The sequence below is a fragment of the Notolabrus celidotus genome, chromosome 11 (assembly GCF_009762535.1).
Source record: "Notolabrus celidotus isolate fNotCel1 chromosome 11, fNotCel1.pri, whole genome shotgun sequence".
In the NCBI taxonomy this organism is placed as follows: Eukaryota; Metazoa; Chordata; class Actinopteri; order Labriformes; family Labridae; genus Notolabrus; species Notolabrus celidotus.
In genome coordinates this window covers 8571468-8592687 of record NC_048282.1, presented here as the reverse complement: position 1 = coordinate 8592687, position 21220 = coordinate 8571468, and the positions used below count along the sequence as shown (strand labels likewise).

General features: G+C 39.6%; 1 protein-coding gene across 1 annotated transcript in view; it reads right to left on the bottom strand.

Moving 5' to 3' along the window:
- LOC117821952 (vitamin D3 receptor A) overlaps positions 1 to 15132 on the bottom strand; it is a 115933-nt gene extending 100801 nt beyond the window's left edge. The window contains exons 1-2 of the mRNA XM_034696526.1: positions 14896 to 15132; positions 12848 to 13001 (exon numbers count right to left, since the gene is read on the bottom strand). The gene's annotated coding sequence lies outside the window, so the exon portion shown is untranslated. The remainder of the gene's footprint in view (positions 1 to 12847; positions 13002 to 14895) is intronic.
- Between the last annotated feature and the right edge of the window lie 6088 nt (positions 15133 to 21220).

Here is a 21220-nt window from a genome sequence, read left to right as displayed (position 1 = left end):
GAAAATGAAACCATAACCGAGAACCGTTAAAGTTACACAGAGGGAAACAAAATTAAACTCTAAAACACAACCAAACACCAGCAGATATAAAAGGTCAAGACACTGCAACACAACCAAACACCACAGAACAACCAAGAACTGTAAAAGTAAGATTCTGCAACAAATCCAGACACTAAAACACAACCAGGAACCATTAACCAAAAAGACTGAAGCACGAATAAACTGCTGAAGGATCCATACTGCAACACTTCCACAAGCAATGCTTTATGTGACGTGTTCTGTCAAAAGTCTTGTTCATGTGCCGGTAAAACTATAAAATTCAGTGTATCTAAAAAGTGGATTCTGTGTTATGTGTCGACCAGTATTTCTGTATGAAATGCAGAGAGGTGTTTTATTGTGTTGAAAAGATTTGCACAGAGGATAAAGAAAGCAGGTTTCAGGACGCCAATTTCAGGGCTCTTCTTGACATTTGTATTTCCACCGGGAGCTGATTTTAAGAGCGATAATAAATCCTAAAGCAAATACAGAATGTGAGCATCAAGCTTGTCTGCACTGCCGTCATAATTACAAACCAACAGGATACCAACAAAGAGGAGAGGCTGCCACCACTTGTTACTTTTATACACATGTAAGAAACAGTTAGAGCGTTGAAGAGAGGAAGAAAAATAGGAAAAGAGACATACGTACGAGCAGTAAATGTCAGAGATAATTTTCTGTCTTTTTATTTCCAAAGTCTCAGTCCTGGCATCGATGCTGGCATGGCAGAGTGTTCTGCATTACAGGACATGAAGTCCTGCTATTTTTAGTGAAGCAGACACGATACAGAATGTCAAAGTTTGTTCTTAGCTTGACAAATCTGGAAGGTATCTGCAGAACATAAACACCTGTGGGTACACGTAGAGCTGGGCGATATTGAAAAATATGATAAAATGTTTCGTATCAGTCGATATCAATAATTATGAGATGAGATTCTTGTGAAGTCTTAGTTTGTAGATTTATATTTTTCTCAGGTTGAGGTGATTTGATTTCAATTTAAAACAAAGATATCAAATTGTGTACTGTGTATCAGTTTATAGAGTAATGTTTTGAGTTGTGCACTCCCTTTTAAGGTTACTGAGGGTAAGGGGCGTAGTCATATTTTTTCCCACCATGCTGTGAATGCATCACGGTTAATCACATGGTCGCGCTGGACATCAAACACGGTCACAGCTGAAGTTGTCTCTATGCTCTTTCTTTACTCACATCCTGAAAGCATTTTTAATGAAGTGTATTAAGTTAATAGTTAAAGCAGAGTCAGCACAGTGTTAGACTAACCACTCTGCTTTGAGTTGGTAGGTTTTGAGTTTTCTTCCGTGTCGCTGTCGCTCCTTTCAGCTGTGTTTACATGCTGCTCCAAACGTCTTTAAGCCCCGCCTACCTCTGACCATGCGACATGATTGGCTGTTCAATACCGTCTTCCTCTTTTGTCTAACATTCGGTGGCGTCTAGCGTATAAGGCACCGTAGCGCTTCCTCCCTTTCCAGTGGTGAGGGGGTGTAATTACAGGTTTAAATATATCTTATTTTTAGCACACATTTGTTTTATTTATATTGAGTCAATTATATCACAATAATTATCTTTATCCAATTATCGCCCAGCCCTGGTTACGTGGTGAAAATGGGATACCTAATGTGTGTGTTGAAGGCTTTCACATTTTATAGAAAGCTGCATGCTGGCAATAAAAACTATGAGAATGCATCAGCGTGTAGGGGGGAGAGAGCAGGGAACATGCTTGGTCCTGCACCGTCAGCTCTAACCTGCTGGTCTACATTTACATGCATCTACGGTGTGTGTGAACATGTGTCCAAAGAAACATAGGCAGGAAGAAGAAATTAGAGATAGACAGTGAAGCATGAAATGTCATGCTATTGTTGATAAAGAGCGTTGACTTGAAGCGCTGCAGAGAGTGTGTGTGTGTGTGTGTGTGTGTGGGCATGCAGCAGGGTGCTCGCTCATCCACATCACATTTGGATGACTAATTGTCCCACAAACAGGATGAGATGGGTGGAGCCTTCTGGGGGGGCCCGCTGAGTTACAACCAATCCCCCTCGGTGGGCTTGTCTCTCTCCCTCTTTTTTCCTCCCTCGCTCTCTCTGAGCTACAGTAGCTTCGGTAAAAAAAAAAAAAGAGAGAAAATGAGGAATGGAGGGGAAAAAAAGGTTGAGGGGTTAGTAGCTCACTGAGAGCCCCTTACGCTGGGCCTCAGACAGACACAGACCGAGAGAGCTGAGAAGCTGAATCTCATTTGCGAGTGTTTTATGTTTCTGCCTCTCTTTGGGGCAGTTCCCTGCAATATTCAAAAATGTTAAAAGGACATTTTGGGAGAGCCTTATTAAATGATGACAGTCACAAGATGAAATAATTTCCTTCCCATTTCTCAGAGGGTGGAAAAAGGGGAACAAATAGCTTTTCCTGTGTGTACCACGATGGTTCATCTTTGTCTTGTCTGCAGAAACATTAAAATGACATTCTGTGGTCTTCAAAATGATGACACATGAGAGAGAACAGGGCTGCCTCCTCATCCCAAATCATCTGAATCGTCAGTGGAGAACTGGAGCACTTTATCTTCTCTTTTTTTAAAGTTATATTTTGGTGTCTTTATGTCTTTCTTGAGAGGATAGGACAGAGGACAGGGCAGGAAACTGGAAGAGCTAGGACTAAAACCTCTGTACTTGAGGCGGGGGGAAAACCAGCACCCTAAATAAGAGCCCTAAAGTCAGTAAAATTATTATTAACCATAATCCCTTTGGCTGTGTCACTGTGCATAGAGTAACACAGCTTACAGCATGGCAGGCCTTAAAATGTACTTGTTGTTTCATCACAATGACCCAATTACAAAACTGTGTGGCTGATGGAGGACTTTAATTCTCTGCAGGTTTGTCGAACATTTCTCTTACAATGTGGAGACCTAAATGCTAAATCTGACTTGAAATAAGATGTATTGTCAAAAATACTGGAGTAATAATGTTAAATATAATAAAGCTGTTACTGTGAACTGTTGACTTGGATACAGAAACTTAAGTCAGAGAGAATCATTCCTTCACAAATGTGCTACTGTTAAAGCTGTGGTCCACCGTGTGTGTTTATTTTAGGGGGTTCTTACAGACACTTGTGAGAAGCTATATTAATTCAACTTCACATTTATTTATTTTGAGGTGAAGATAATGGATGGATGGAAGGGTGGATGGATATTTATTTCTCATTGGGGCTGTCAGACGATTAACACTTCTATCTCCGTTGATCATTTAAATGTAATGGTTAATTACAACAACTTGCATATTTAAATTGTATTATTTTTCATTCAAAAAAACGTTTTTAAGACCATATTAGCATCTAATGTAAAGCCATTGTTTTGCATTTGATTCAGGAATCAATTAAGTGTATAAATCCAGTCTGGCTGCTCCTCTGTTTCAAACATCCTGAATGCATAAAACTTTTGTTCCCACACAACATCAAGGTATAAGACTGATCTCAACAAGCCAACCTGAAGACGTCCCTTACATTAGACCCCAGTCTTCCACAGGGCTCACTGTTCAGCAGTTCTTACCAGCTGTTTAGAGAGCGCTTAAGTTCACTCCTTTGATTTAGTTTCAGCCACAGGTCTGTGGTGATTTGCACACTTCAAAATAAAGCTCTGTCGGCTTTTGTGATGTGGTTGCCCAATGACATCAATCAGATGAGCTGCACCTGTATGCTTAGCTCAAACCTGAAGTACTTGAATGATATTTTTGGACATACAGTGCATTCATATTATGAGCTTCAAGCTCACCTAAAACTGGATTGTTTCATTTGATTGGAGGATTTTAAAACTAGGATTAAGGATCATCTGATCAGCTTGTGCAAATGTTTTACTGCTAAACACTGCTAATTTGTTATTGTTTGTTGTTTTGTCATGTTCTCTTTGTGAAACTTCTTATTCTGCTGTCTTGGCAAGGGTTCCCTCGTAAAAGAGACTCTGTATCTCAATGGGATTATTCCTGTTAAAATAAAGATAAAATAAAAATTTAAAATATCTTACTTTCGATTTGTCAACTGAGCTGTCTGGGACTTTTTAAAGTGAATTTGCATTCAAAATTGCAACACCAGCTTGACTTCAGGGGGCCAAAAGGGACAAATAGCATGTGATTAAAAAAAGCAACATTAATTCAGATCTTGATTTCAATGTGTTAATGCTGACAGCCGTATTTTACATTCATTACTTTTTAAACACTTGGCCTCGGGGTAACCGTTCTGGATATCTGAAGCGGATGCAGCATGATCACCGACATCATGAGAGAAGAGAGGGTCCTGTTCTCTGGATGAAACCACGGTGGATTGATCATTTTAGAGTCACTTGACAAATACAAATAATCCCCCTGACCATGCGGATTATTAGCAGACGACAAAAATATTGACTCTGTGTAAATTAGATCACTTCTTTCATTAGACTGAATGTTTGAAGTTAACACACGCACACACACACCTCCAGGTTTAATGAGCGGCTGCACTAATGAGGCAGTCATGCTTTAAGTGTGGCAGTAAAACACGTCCACGTTAACTCTCTCACGTCGCTCTAATTAAAAGGCTTCAGTTTGAAATCAATGGAAACAGAGAGCACTCATCCACAGAAGGCAGAGATGGTTACTGAAGACTTCTGGAAATATCTTCAGCGTTTGGTCGTCTGATTCCAATTAAACTTAAGTCAAAGTCGATGAGTGAGCTGTGCACATTAGAAAACACAGGCACACTCTGGGTATCTCATGTTAAAGGCTTGTGTTTGTGTTACAGGAGAGCAGAGGGGTTCCTGCTTTTTTCTGAAGTTATTTCCTACTTTCCATCAATTCCTACAGCACCAGTTGGACGGATGTTTTTGCCACACTTCTCATTTCCGCAACCTGAGAAAGATAATTCAGGCAATGACTGATCTGAGGCTGATCGACCCCATCTCTGCTGAATAAAACAACACAAGTACATGCCTCAATGAGTCAGCCTCCTCTGCATGCAAACCAGAGCATCAGAAGCCCTGTGACGGCCCGACCTAAGTAGACCCTCGTCAGGCTTGATGATCAGGGATCTTCTGTTAAACTGATTTTTATGATTTTCTTTTTAAACCACAGCTACATCAGGCGTTCATGTTGGAAAATAAACTGTAAGAAAAGCCAACCAGAAAAATCTGACCTTAGTTTGTTTACCAATCAGTCACAGAAAGGTTCAACCTCAACACAGAGCACCTTGATGCACGCCAAACGGCAACCTCTGGTCTCAAAATATGAAGCCCATGCTGACACCCATTAAAAAAAAAAAATCTTTGCAGTAATGATAAACATGTTTACACCCTGGTTCAAAAAACGGCTTCGATCTGAAGAGCTAACTTCTCTGTCGACACACACTGTACGGGGGGGTGAATTTTTTTAGAACGCGACGGTTCAGAAGATATTTAGATTACAAGTTTTGCCCATTTAAGGACATGACTGACAGGCGGGAACACTAGCTGTTAGCGAGGAGGCTCAAAGCTGCCTCTTTACCTCACACTAGCTCTGCAGAAGTTAGGTTGAGTTCAGCATTGCCAATATGGCTCCCGATGATGATTGGCTTCAAAACAGCGCTTCAGAAACAGAAGAGTCACGTCACAGATACTACGTCCATTATTTATAGTCTATGATGGAAGCCTGTCCGCAATGTAGCAGAGCACCACTGATGTGTGGTAAAATAGTTATCTATATATTACAAAATATTACAAATTCCTAACATATTTTAAGCACTGTCCTAATGAAGAGCCTTGGATTCTGTCTCAATATTAACGGTTGTTTAATGGTTGATCTCGGTCATTTTTCTATGATTTTGTCATCTAATCTCAATGTGAGGAAAATGAGGAACCTCTCAAAGTGGCATTATTTAGCACCATGTGGCAAAGGAATGAGTTTTACAGCATGCACCAACATAATGCCGTATCATATTTGGGAAAAAAAGTATTCAATTCACTGCTTGTTTTGAGAAACAGTCACAAACACAGTTATTGGTTGTATAGTTTAAACAGTATGAACTTTGTGAGTCAAGGTTAACAATGATCTGGGTCCGTACGATGCGTTTATCATACGAGCTCTACTCTTTCATTCATGTTTGTAGAACTTGGCAAATATTTCTGTCACCTGACGGCCTATCCAGATCTGCAGTCTGAGTTTACTCTGCAAAGACAGACTATTGGTGATTTCAGACTCTTTTTAAGCAGTTAAGCTTCTCTCTAAGCCCTGCACAGCCCTGCTCAAGAAAAAAAGTGGGGCCTGTGCTTTATCTTAAGTTAGCCTGACAGTTAAAATGGATGCTGGTGAACTTTATGAAGGACTGGCTGGTCTGAGATCTGTGCCTGGAGGAAAGCTCGGTCACAATTGGAAGTGGCACACAACAAACTTAAATTGTAATGTTTTGGCTCAACTGGTTATGTGCAAAGGAGCGGAGAAATTAGAAATTCATGTTTTCAAACTTCCACTATTTATGGATGAACTGAATGAATAATGGGAAACATATGAATCATGTGTGTAGCAGGAAGAGTAATTCAATACAGTGCATGGACATCACAACTGCACTTGTCCCGTACCCAACACATCCTTCACCACTCTAAATGAAATAAATGGTTCTAAAATAAACATTGCCACAAAATAATTTGCAAAAACAGCGTCTTTAATTCTATAAATGACTGTGTCTCTGCAGAAATGCCTTACATTCCCAAAAGTGAACACCTTCTGACCTTCTGGGAATTGAACCTCAAACGCTGGCGCTGCTCGTGTTATTGCCAAGCTCCTCCAGACCACCCCATGCTGCTTGAACCCTCTGATCTCATCGGTTTAAACTACTTTTCACCACAGACTCATTAAAAAGGTACGAACCCAGATCCTGCATTTCTAGAAGAACTTTTTCTCTGGTAGCCTGTGACCTCAGAATGCGAGGTGAGGCGCTATTGACGTTTATCTCGCCAAGCCCCTTAGGGCCTTCAACGAGACCTAATCACACCAGCCACAACACCAGAACTTCAATGTTGTAGCTACACAATTACCCCTCATAAGGAATCCATTAGCCCCTGTTCACATGAAGCAGGGAGGCGGAGAGGGAGAGGCTGCAGAAATAAAGGAACAATAAAAAATGATGAATCCGTTACATGTGAATGTCACTGAACAAACACACGTCTGTGTTCCTCCTCTGTACGTCTCTGATGTGCTCTTTACAACGCTGATTCAATCTCCAGCCAGCTCATGAAATCTGTAAAATCCAGTCACTGCAAACACCTGGTGGGTCTCTCCTGTGGGAATAAAACCTCCACCGCACACAGAGAGAGGGATGTGCTTTGTTCCCAAAAAAGCAGAAGAGAGAGTGGTTGGTGTGAACATCACAGTTTAACAGACAAAAGGGAAAATTCAAGAGAAAAGACAACAGAGCTGTTTGAATGACAGGAGAACTGAGAAGTGCAGAGCGGCCATCAGCTTCAAGAACAAAAGATGGAGATGAAAACAAAAATGGAAGAGTGAGAGTATTGCTACTGTCACTCTGCCCAAACTCCATCTCGACGTCTGTGTGGCAGAGTAATAGGACAGACTAATATCTCCTCTGTAAAGAGGGTATGAAGTTCAACATCTTTGATAGATGATGAGATTGTTCAGTGCCGACATGAGCTCTGTTAGATTCATTACCAGAGACGTTCCGATCAAGGGGAGCCATCTAAGTCACATATTTCAGGACCAGTATCAGCACAAATAAGAGCTATCAGGTTCTGATCCACTGCGTTTTTCCATCTCAGCCGGCATGTGAAATGAGAATGTGTAGAAGAAGAAATAAACACATGTGGTTAGAATCTACAATGTGCCATCTCTGCTCCTGTCTTTATAAACTGCAGGGATCAGTGTAGCAAACATTCAATCCTTTCAGGGAAATTATTCTGTTAAGGGAGAACTTCTAGCTTTCACCGCTTAATCTGAAAAACTGTCTGTGTTTTTACCTTCAATGTGACAGCTTCAGAAGTTAACTTCATTTCAGTGGAGAGAAGAATCAGATCGGACTCGGCTGTGGCTCACATCCAGAGTTAAAGAAAAGTCAGGAGCCAAAAGTTACATCAGTGGACATCCCTGCACATTAATAACAGATTTAAATGACTGAACCTCAGCTTTGCTCGGTGACTAAGGTGTCATCTTAATCTGACACCACTGGAGTCAGTTTCCTAGCATTTGTCTGAACTTCAAAAACCCCTTTCTTCTCTTTGATTCAAGACGAGACTGAGCCAACACCAGCACCACATCCTGCCAAATACAAAGAAAACACATTGCCTGACATGTGTGTGCCCTCGAACAATCAACAAGCATGGTGACTGACAGCAGAGGCATCCATCAGCCTGGACCTTCATCTGGACATACACTGATCTATACCTCATTACAGACTCTATACACCTGGATCCTACTGCTTCAAGGCAGGCAGAGCAGTCGTTTAAGAAGACTTATTAATGTATAGCAGTACCTGAATCAAAAACTCTACCACGGTGTATCTACAGAGATGTACAATTAATACTCTTAAACACAACATCTCATTTTAATTTATGGTCTCAGTAAGCAGGACTGTATTATCAAACTGTTTATCTTTCATTAAACTGAACCATGATTTAGGTTTTTAATGCATTTTGTAATCACTTGATTCTTTCTGCAGCTATAATTATTTCCACATCAATTAGCTTTATGATTATTCATTTAGCAAAAACAAGTTAGGGAGCTGGAGTTGGACACTCTCTTTTTTGAGCAATAAAAGAAACTTGTTAATCCATAACTGCATTAGTTGTGTTTGATTTTGATAGTTAAATACATAAAGGTTCATAAGTGTATCATATTTATGGACACAACACATAATCCTTTACTCTGAGTATGAACTTTTACTGTCTGGAAGAAGGTACAGAGTCCCCAAATGTAAAGTGAATTGTTTTAAAAACTCCTTTGTGCCGATCTCTATCAGAATTTTAAACAGAAATAGCCTGTTACGGTTGGGACAGTTGCTCTTAAAGAGTATGCTGTGTGATGTAAGACCGTGTATTATTTATTATGTGTGTTCTTGATGTCATTAGGATTTTTTTTAAAGAGCAGGTAACGTGTGAAGCACTGATGTCAGAGACAAATTTCCCTACGGGGACAATACAGGACATCGTATTGTATCGTATCGTAATCCACTTAAGTGTCTGCAGTCCTTTCTGGGACGAGGACTGCATTTCCCATGAGCACCATCGCCCACTGTGGTTAAGATGTGGCTCTTGCCACAGCGTGCATTTGTGGAAGCAGATGAATGAACACAGATCTTCTTTTTATTTCTACACATATCAGGATGCAGAGTGATGAGGTCTAGTACTGATTTGTAGATAGCCATGTCAAATGATTAAGTGTAACGTAACTTAACTTTGTAAACTCTGATTTGTTAGCATTAGTTGGCTTACAAAAGGTGAGCAGATGTAATTATTTTATTTGTAGAGCACTTTTCAAAAACCAACTTACAAAGTGCTTAACACAGGCAGATCATAAAAACACGACTCAAGTCAAGATAAAGAAATAAAACATATTTTAAAAGACATCAAATTCCTCTAAAATAACTCAAAAGGAATACAATTATTTTAAAATATATTTCTTAAGACGGTTCAAATAATATAAAATAAAACAAAATTGAATTAAATTAAATTCAGATAAAATCAGGAAAGGCTCTATGATAAAAGTATGTTTTTAGAAGAAAATTTTAAAAAGATCACTGACTCAGCAGACCTAGTCTCCTCGTACCTGGTCTCCACTCACCGTTTTAACGTTGCACTGTCGAGATGTGAGCTCCAGTGTCCCAATAAATGTCTGAATAACATAAATATAAACACAGCTTAACTCTTTAGTCCTCAAAGAGCAGTGAAGCATTCACACGCCGGCATAAACATTAAATCCTGTTCAGAGACATTCAGCTCTCTTAGCTAGCAAAGCCCGGGTTGTAATTTCTGATGCATCTGAAACAATACTTCAACAGAAAACTTACATCTGTTTGATAATCATGCTCCAGTATCAGGCATAAGGACAAAACATGATGTCAATAGAAAATGATCTAATGATAAAAACTCCTCCTGCTTGATAACACACTTCTCACTCACAAACTTTACCAGCAGAGCTCAAAACAGAGACCCTTCAGGGTGAGGGATGAATATCTAATCAACTTTTTTCACTGAAAATCTGACCTAAACACAGGCACTAAAATAAAAGAATAAAAAAGTAGCCTATCTTGTCACTGATGATCTCATTATTCTATGTAGGTCATGAAGAGGCATCAGTATAAGAGAGAGACCATATGAAAATCAGTGTAAAACTCCTCACTGTGCCTTTAATCAAGAGAGTAATGATCAGACTAATCCATATTGGTACAATAACTGAGTTTCTGATCTCATATCTTTCTTTCATATATCACTTTATGAAACCTTAATCTGTCACAACCATAAGTCAAAGAGTCCTCCAGTGTATGACCATCACATCCACAGTCTGCTCCAGTGATCACTGTGAACATATGTGATGATACAAACAGTCAAAGCAGCCTCACAAACAGGGTTTCTGCTCTGTAATGAGACGCCACAGCACAGACTTTAACAGCAGAGAGGGAGCAGCTAACTTTAAACTCAATGAACTGAGCCAATACACTGGAGACAATAAACTCATTGCAGCCATGTTTGAGGGAGCGTAGACTCGTATGTGAAAAACTGTGATTATGTGCGTATGCTCTCATATGCACACATGCATTCCATACAGGCAGGAATTAGCTTACATTTCAAAATAGTGTGCAGCACCTAGAGGCCCCCTTGCATCTGTTATCATTTTACAACCTGCCTGTAACTCAGCAGAGTACAAACCTCCCGAGCACAATGTGCTCTACTAAAGTCCTCATTACAGAGAGGGACCTTTTGTGCCCCACTGAGGTAATAGGAGGGTGGGAGGAACCTTTAGATGGAGGAATCGACACAGGAAAGTGACAGAGCGACTGTTCCTTTAAAGAGAAAACTCGAAACTTTGAGTCTTTGTAGTTCAACACATCTGTTACAAACTGTAGGTTACCTCCATGTGTTCAGTGTGTGGAGAAATAGAGGTGTATCACTACAGTCGTGATACTATGCTCTCTCTTTCAGATAGAGGCTTTGGGCAGAGCAGTGGTGGGAGGTAAGTGGTCAGTGAATCATGTTATTGCAGGGTGCAGCATGGTGTGTTTACTCACAACACAGGAGAGCAGCAGCCCAGTAAAATCACAATATGCCAAAGCAAGCAAGCATACAAATAGTGAAACCAAACCACAATGTAGCAAAATAAAACACGGCATGTTCTTCAATAAATAAAACATTAACTCTCTTATCTTGTGGTCACCTTTGCACCAAATCCACGAAACACACTGTGATGGTCTGCAGGATTACGAGGAGATTACTGCTCCTGTAATTTCAGCTCCCAACCAAAGACTACAGAGTAGTATTAAAAAAGTCCAAATGCAAAATTAAAGAGATTGTGAGAGGAAATATTATACCTCACTCATTCGCACTCATGCAGTTGAATCCTTCCTCAGCTGATGCAACTCTGAATATAACTCATCAAAGATTAATTTCTCAGTAAAGCAGGACTGATGGTTTATTTTAAAAACCACGATAGACTTCAAAGCGAAAACTCACTTAATGGCAGGCAATGACCGCTGAGGAATATGATCTGAGACCAGGACTGACATATCAAAACAAATCCCAGAACCACAATCCAGTCATGTGTTCTGCATAAAGACTAAAGAGACCTTCCTCCACACTGAAGGTTGCACAGTGATAATTTGATAATTGGTGTTATCTGATGATACACATGTGTGACATAACAAGGAGCAGAATCAATGGGATAACTGCTCGATTCATGTCCTATATATGGCCAGCTTTAACCAATCAAAACAGCAGATTGCAATCAAAGCACTGCCTGCTCCCAAATAAATCACACTCTGGGATGACTTTAGAATATTTAATCATTTTCACTCCAATTACAAAGCCTCCTGTGACTAAGCTCCATCACTTGTAACATAATACTGAACGTGTCACTAAAGGGGTAGAAGGGGACTAATCCAGACTTGCACAAAAAACACTTAATAAATGTGTTGCACATTTTAGTAGACCTTGAAAACAGCCCTATAACGAAGTCTGACATTAACTGACCATGTGTTTTAAGTCATTTGCACTGTCCCTCCTTAAGTAAACTTCACTAAACTACAGAAACTGATTAAAGTCCATCCACCCTGGTCCATTTTCCTCCACTTAGCTTCATGCTGATCTGTCCCTTTGTCTTCCCCAGCCTGCAGCCTCCAGAGACTGTCAACCTCCAGGACGGAAGGCATGCGAGACCTCAATACGATTCTAAATCCACATCTGCCTATCAGTTTACAAAGGCAGTCACACATAGGTGTTAATTCAATGCAGCGCGAATACCTCCATTTGGTCTGATTTTCCTCTCGGCGTCTTTGGATTTGCAGGAGCTTTGCGCACTGGCCCTGCTGCAGCCGGGCAGGCACACACATGTGGAATGTGGAGGGAAGCACCCGCCTTTAACAATAACACCGTGCACAAAACACAACCTAGCGTGGAAGTTGTGCTGAAATGCGAAATCAATCTGCAATGTGAAATACCATGTGGCCTAGGCGCACGTAAAAAAACGCGCTGCAGCGAGGAAACAAAGAGGGGAGCTACGAGGTTTGTGCAGCTGCTAGCAAACAACATCACATGCTAACCAAAGTGGAGCGTTTTGGTCACGTTAGAGAGCGTGGAGAGGGTTTCTCTTACCTGATGTGGCATATCAACCTTCACTTTGTGCAGGAGCAGAGGGGGGCCCAAAATGTTGGAGCCAGGGCGCCAGATTTTCGGAGCCAGCAGAGTTGAAGGCGGATTGTTAACAATTTCCCCACGCTGAAAAACTTTTCCACCGTATAAAATAAAACTGTCAAGAGAAGAGAAAGGAGGAGTGATGAGGCAGGGCGATCTGACGGTCAGTCTGGGGGGCTGGGATGTGGGTAATGTTAGAACCACGATGACGTCCAGTTATTTCTCGCATGGACACTATGTTACGCCAAATGTCATTCAAGAAATCCAGCAATTCAAGAGTTGCCTTGCTCACGCAGAAGAAAACAACACTGTGAACACAACTGTGGCGCTTAAGAGAATCACTTTGAGGGACTCTTGAAATTCGGCACTGATTTAAGCCAACATAAACATACATTCAGGACTAGAACCAAAAAACTTTCCAGGTTTTTAAATGTTTACACTAGCAGGGGCGTGCCCAGACTTTCTGACTAGGGTGGTCTAACTGGGCAAAGACTTAGGCAGGGATGGCATGAAGTATCTGTTCCACTAATATTATCTACTTGTACTACAAATATTTCAACATCATTGAGATGTTATTTCCTTATGTAAAGTATTTTCTACTTTTTTTTCTTATCAAAGATCTGTTTATGGGAGTTTTTACAGATTACATACAAAAGATCAATGTAAACAATTAAAGCAAGTGATGTTTTTTTGTATAAGAAACACTACAAAACAAAACAGTGAATGAGTTAAAAAGCAAACAATAATAATAAAAGATAATAATTTAAAATAAAAGATAAATAAATAAATAAATAAGACAATAAATAATAGTGAAAATACAATAACAAATAGGTTAATATATATAAAGTAAATACATACAAAAGGTAAAAAAGCAATAACATTAATAATACTTATAAAAATTATACCAAAAACAAACCGAGAAATAAAATTTAAAAAACGTGATAATCTACTATTTCCACTTTTTAAAGTAACACAACATAGTGTCAATAAAGCAATCTCCAATCAAAAAGAAGATGAATACCAAAAATACAAATTTAAAGCACCAAAAAAAAAGGGAAAATAATCCTAGCAAACTCCTGCACTCCAACTATCAAATATTAATTTACTGGCAAGATTTGTGGAGTTTGCTGGTCATTTTTGATGGATTATTTTTCCCCCAACACACCTGTACAATGAAACAGAAGTGAATTTTTTTTTATTTTTCCAAAATTTGAGCTATTAAAACTTGTAAATGTGCCACATTATGCAACAAATTATTCTGGCAGCCAATTGTGAAACAATCTAAATTTTAGCTAAATAATTTAACATAAACCCCATCAGTGATAAGAAAATAGCCAATGCCAGTTTGAGATTTCGAGGTGGAACCAGTATTAACCAATCAGGATTCTTAGGGGGCCATGCCACCCCTGTCAACCCTCTTTACGCGCCTCTGACTGTACTGAGAGAGGCGCTTGTTTGATGTTGGGGTTAGTGCCGAATCAAAGAGTGTATCCGACCCATGTTTGATATGTCTCAAACCATGTGACCACACTTGTAAATGTGAAAAAATAATCGATCGAAGTCAAATGCGACTTTTTCACAGGGGGTTCCGCCGTCCCCGTGCTCCACATACGAGCACCGTTAACGGGGCTCGGACACTGCCTAACAAAACCGCCCGCCTCCACGTTAAAGCTACGAGCAGTTTCAACATGTATCCACACCACGTCCGACAAACTGTGTCACATTAGCAGAGTGTCGGTGCATGACGGTGTGTGCGACAATGTAACGATAAGCCACGGCATTGTTTATAGTGTCCGCGGCATGTCACAATGTTTCAGCCCGCTAGAGAGCAATAACAACAGCGACGGGCACGGACGCACACTTTGCTGGCCTGGACAGCGCGTGTGCCACACGGCCTGAAAGCACTTCTCAGCAAAATGTCATGAAAAGAGTCAAACTACAACGAGAACCCACTAATACAACACATTTCACTTCACTCTCAACAGTTCAAGAAAAGGAAAATAACTTACATTAGTCCATGCGAAGAGCAACGTAAGCACACACTCTGTTAGTCCAGTTCTTTAGATCTGTATCAACATAGATGGACTGCACTACTCTATAGTCCCGCCCCCACAGTTTACCAGTCAGGCATATCTATACATATATATAATCCCAACCCCTGACCAATCACAGCTCGTCACTCTGGAAAACGCTCTGCTCCCATTAGTTGATCCGCTTGTCAGTCTCGTGTTAAGTCTTCAGCTGTCTCCTTACCATATAGGGGTGTGTCGTGACGTCGTAGTCAGCCAGATAAACATTTTTGAAGAATAAAAGTAATTTTAAAAAATAAGATAGATTTAAATAAATGTATGTTATACTTATATAAATATTGTATGTGCCATATCGTATTATATAATTCCATTTTTTTCGGGATTATGACACTTTTACCATCAAAATTAATATTTTCTGTCATACCGGATTTTAAAAATATTCTAAAAAAAATAAACTATATTAAACAACACAAGACTACTCTCGAAATTATACTTATTACTTCTGTACTTTCTTTTATACCACGTTATACTGGATTACATGACTATTATTTACATCTACTTTATATGACACCTTATATTATATCATACTGTATTCATTGCTTTATCTTATACTTCATAGCATACTTTATTATTTTACATAATTTTTTATTTTAATTACTACTTGTAAACCAGTTATTTACTCTTATGTTGATTTATTCTTACCTATTTTTATCTTTTTATGTTGCCACAACAACCGAGTTGTTGACTTCATCTTTACATTAAAAAAATATATATCTTATTCTATTCTCGTTTACAATAAGATGATTTATATTCTCTAGCTGGAGACATTCATGGCGTTTGCTTGCTTCAATTCATGGAAATTAGAGAGATAGTAAGAGTAGAGTTCATTTAATTTTCATATACATTTTTTAAAGTAAATGTTTGTTTAGGCAATGTTGACTTGTCTGTGTAGTGTACATTGTAACGCCACTTTTCTCCTCATGAATCATACATCTTGTACCTATACATAATATATGAAAGTTCCAGCATCCTCTTCTCTCTTTTTCTGAGCTCTCTGCCCTGGAAACTGGTGGTAAGTGATAGTATACATACAAAGAACATGAGAGGTTAGTGAAAATATACCACAAGCCCACTGATCTGTGTCCTCTGTGTATTCATCGAGACACAGCCTTGCTAATTGTCTACTTGGTAGATGGATTCAATGTGAATGGTGGGGCCCTGAGGTGGTATACTGTGTCCCCCCTGGGGGTTTTCACCACATTATCCACTCTGTAATTAAGGGTTATTGTATTCTTATAATATATCCATCTCTTGTCATTTAACAGCCTGGAGGAGTTTTGTTCTATCTTCTTTTTTTATCAAGGGCAGACAAACTGGACTTGAAGCCATTTTGTTGTTTAAGTGTCCAACCTCTGACCTTTCAGTCCATAAGGTCCATGCTGTCACACAGAGTAATCCATGGCTTGCCTAATGTTTCAGGCAGTACTACAAACAAGTCAGACGTCAAAAGCCCTGTCCAACAGATGGAAAAAAAAAGGCAACTTGATGCCTGCTTTCTGCAAAGGCTTAGGGTGCTTCAGAGTTCAATTTCTATGCTCTGTCAAAGGAGGCTTTCAAATGTCATTCCTCTTGTTCCTCGTGTCGTATAGCATGTTGTCATTTCATGTAAAGATGCAACTGTGTCATCATGTAAATCAGTGTGAGTGAGTTCAGAGTGTTTCTCTGACTGCGTGGGGCTGTTGTCATGCAGTGAGGATGTATTCATCATAGATGGAGTTTGATGTTGTTACAGTTACATCAACTAGATTATCACAGCTAGATGCCTTGGACATCTACGGTAGTCAACAGCTCATATGCAATAAACTGTCTGCAGATGCCTTTTTATTACCACACCTAACTAGTAGCAAAGATTACTGTAGCACACTCTGTCCTACACTATACTATACTATAATTTACTATACTATACTATACTATACTATACTATACTATTCTATACTAAACTATACAATACTATTCTATACTATACTATACTATACTATACTATACTATACTATACTATACTATACTATACTAAACTATACAATACTATTCTATACTATACTATGCTATTCTATACTATACAATACTATTCTATACTATACTATTCTATACTATACTATTCTATACTATACTATTCTATACTATACTATACTATACTATACTACTATGCTATACCATACTATACTATTATGCTATACTATACTATACAATACAATACAATACAATACTATTTTACTATACTATACTAAACTGTACTATACTTTATTATATTATACTAAACTACACTATACTACTATGCAATACTAAACTATGCTATACTATACTATCCTTTATAATATTGTACTAAACTACACTATACTAAACTATACTACTATGCTATGCTATACTATACTATACTATACTATACTATACTACATCATACTTTACTATACTGTACTATACTATACTAAACTATACAACTATGCTATGCTATACTAAACTATGCTATACTATACTATCCTATATTATATTATACGAAACTATACTATACTAAACTATACTACTATGCTATGCTATACTTTACCATGCTATACTTCACCATGCTATACTTTACCATGCTATATTATACTATACTAAACTATGCTATTATGCTATGCCAATATTCTGATCAGCCTATTTGATCTTCAAATTGACATTAAACCATACATTTACAATCATGATAAAGTCTAGACATTAGCATTTTTCTGTTGGTATTTTTCACAGATGAAGGAAACAACAGCAGAACCTGTATAATGTCCTCCTCCCTGTAACTTTTTTACCGGTCCTGTAACTCTTCCATAGCCTGAACTGTGTTGTGGTTGCTTCACGTCTGTTTTCTTTACTTTGTTGGATGTTTCTTTCACTCATTTTTCCCTCCTCTCATCTCCTGGTCAGCCTTTTAAACAAATATCAAAAGTTTTATGCACCTGAAATAAATTAAAGATGACGTTGAAGTAATCATCCTTGTTGTTTAGCCTTTCAATTTAAAATACCCCAATGTTTACCTCTCTGGAACCCTAACAGAAACAAACATTGCGCTTGAAGAGGGGGGGCGATAAAATGTGACTGAACTCCTCTAGACTCTATAACATCGAGGTGAATGGGTCTGAATCTGTTCAATTCAGTTTTTTGTCCAGTGGACATTAGCAACTGTTGCATGCAGAAGTGCCTCTGGAAGTGATTGGACAGGCCTATAACCAATTAGAGCAACACAGCGTGGGTAGAATTCTTGTTGTTGACAATTGTTTTAATGAAAATTTAACATTGAGTTTGTTTAAAGGGCAGCAATATCAGATTCAACAGACTTCCCTGTGGTGGAAACAGGCATTATGGTTGTTTATGAAAAGGCTGAAGTGTGCTCATCATCATATAGAACCCGCCCCATTTCAAAGTAAAGGGCTGTGATCTGGCGGAGTCAGATTGTTCTGGGATGGTCAAATTTATTTTATTTATTAGTTTATTTGACAGGGGCCATGCAAAACAAAAATTGTCAAGCCAGAGTTAGCTATAAGCTAATTTTCATCTGTGGTCCCTAGGCAGTAAGATGTAAAAGAATGTACAAAAATTGGGGCACTGAATTTTGTAGGGGTGGCCACACATTAGGGGCTTACCCCAAACGTAGGATGGTCATCTCCACTAATCATATGGACCTTAACTACTTATATATAAGAATCCCCAAAAATGTTGTATTATTTTAAAGACCTCAAAAGAAGATGTTTGTCCAAAGTCCCCATTTCAAGAACCAACAATGTTACACACGGAAATGCAAAGACATGACAAGCAGCCTGTTGAAACGTAACCCAAATAGTTGATTTCAATTTAAGGGCCACCTGTGACGAGGCAAATAGCCAATCATAGTTTAAGATTTAAGAAGTGTGTGTGAGAAAATTGTGTGAAATGAGCCTTTCTCTACTTCTTTCCCTTCACTTCACATCAGAGGAATGTTGTCAGAGCTCTCTGGCTCTCACTTTAACATCCTCGAGGCCAATTCAACTGGTGCAATCATTAACTGCTGCAATCAAATATAAATGTCATACTTAAATGGTAATGGGGAAATAAGTTTCAGTCATACAATGGTTGATGTGGTTTTTACCAAAAGCAGTTAGAGCTTTAAGAAAGCTTTGGAAACTCCAATAAATGACTAAATGTCATTTAAAACAGAGAGGCTCCTTTAAACAGCTCACACCTGCCCTTCCCCTTGAGATCCTGCAACACTCCAGACTTAATAAACATCACACACATGAATCCAGCATTAATCAGTGTTGACTCTGTATGCCGTAATATATTGAATCCACAAAGAAGCCATAACACTGGGTGTACGTTTACAGTCTATTTACTCTGACATATATACGTGTGTGTGATATTTTTCCTCAGCCTGCCTGTGTGTGCATGTGCTGGAATCTAGGCCATCCCTTGTGGCTTTGTGTCTGAGAGGCGGATCAGTCTATACGAGGGGCAGCCCAGGCATATGGGCGTGTTTGTGTGTGGGGCATGCGCATTCAGGACGTCATGTTCCTCTGTGTTCCTGTGTCTGAGACACAGAGAGGGAGCATATACTGTGTGAAGGCTGTTTCGGGGTGTTTCCACTGTGCAAACACTCCACAGACGGATACACTTTCTCTGCACCTCTCTCTTCCTTACCACCTTCCTTCCTTGAACTCCCAGAATCTCTCCATCTCTCTTCAACGACACTGCTCCCCACCTCCAACACACACACACACACGCGCGCGCACGCACGCATGCACATACTCACCACTTTCTCTCCCTCTCACAGGGTGAGTCTAGGAAACAGCTGGAAAAGCAAATAGTCGCAGGCAGGCCGAGCCCTGGCCCACTGGCTCTCACACATGACTGGACCTTTGCTTAGATGAATGCAGTCCTCACACAGATTTTTCTGCTGCAGTCCAAAAGCACAAGGAGCGGTGCAATTGCACAAACCTAGAGGAATGCTGCAGCACTTGGCAAACACATTCTTTGATCAACGTTGCAGTGTGCAGCGAGTAGATTGGTAGCAGCGTCACCCCTCGTGTGCCACAAGTTTCTCATATTTTGGCAGCTGCAGCCAGAAAATGGATCTCACAGTGCAGGCACAACCAGGCCTCTTCTGTGTCCCCATTTGATATTTTATGCTCCTTAACAATGTCATCATCAGCCTGCAACATCAATAAACATGACTCATGCTCACTACAAGTTTGCTGCATTCTTTCCAATCAGACGTGAGGAATTTGATAGCTGAGCAACACTGGAACATTGGGTCAGTAAGTCAGCAAAATACTGTACGCTGTCCCCGCAGTTAGTCCTGCATCAAGCTGGTGCACTCTCCTTATTGAGAATTTGTCAAAAACAAAGTCATGCATGGAGTACTATCAACGTGTCCTTAAAAGCAGGGTAAAACCAGAGTATTCAACATCACAGTCAACCTGAGGAGAACATGCATGTTTACATAATGTTACTTCATATTTCTAGCACACAACCCTTGACTCCCTCTCTGTCTTACATGTGTTCCTGCAGGTGGGGATATATCAAAAAGTCCTAAAATTTTCTGGAAAGGTTTCAAGAATGTAGAAATTTTAGGAATGTAGCATAGACAGTATATAGGTGAGCACCTTATAGAATAAGAGGCCCCAAACTGCAGCCTGTCATTCCACCGGTCAAACACTGGCACGCAACTGTACGGTCCATCATTGCCGTCAAACTTATTAAAAACCTGAAAGAGCATTTAACTCGTGCACATCAGACATCACCTGTTCGACATGAAACCTCCACTGCTGTTCTTGAATCCTTACGAGTCACATAAAGAAAGTTGTAAAGCTGTAAGCTGTAAAGTGCTGCCCACTGAGAGTCCACTGACTCTGCAGGCTGCTTTATGGAACATGAACGCAGCACAGAGCCCAGTAAGCAACAACAAGGACTTCAGGGTTAAAACTTTGAAAACAGAGAGAGGTCAGGCTTTGGATGTCTAAGGCCAAACTCCACCTGTCCTCAACCAGCAGAAGGAAAGTAAACTTTATTTAGACAGCCCGTTCTTAATGACCAAAGAGGTTCGCCAAGTGCAAAAGCCCAACAAGAAACAACAATACACAATCATTCATGGTAAAATAAAAGAGTCTGAAGTGATACAAATATTCTCACTTCGGAAAGAAAGCCAAAGAGAAAAAATTGTATTCATTAAGGATTTGGAATATTTTTTATGCAGATGAGGTGCAGCTCCTGCAAAGGCTGGATCAGCCCTAGTGTTAGGCACATC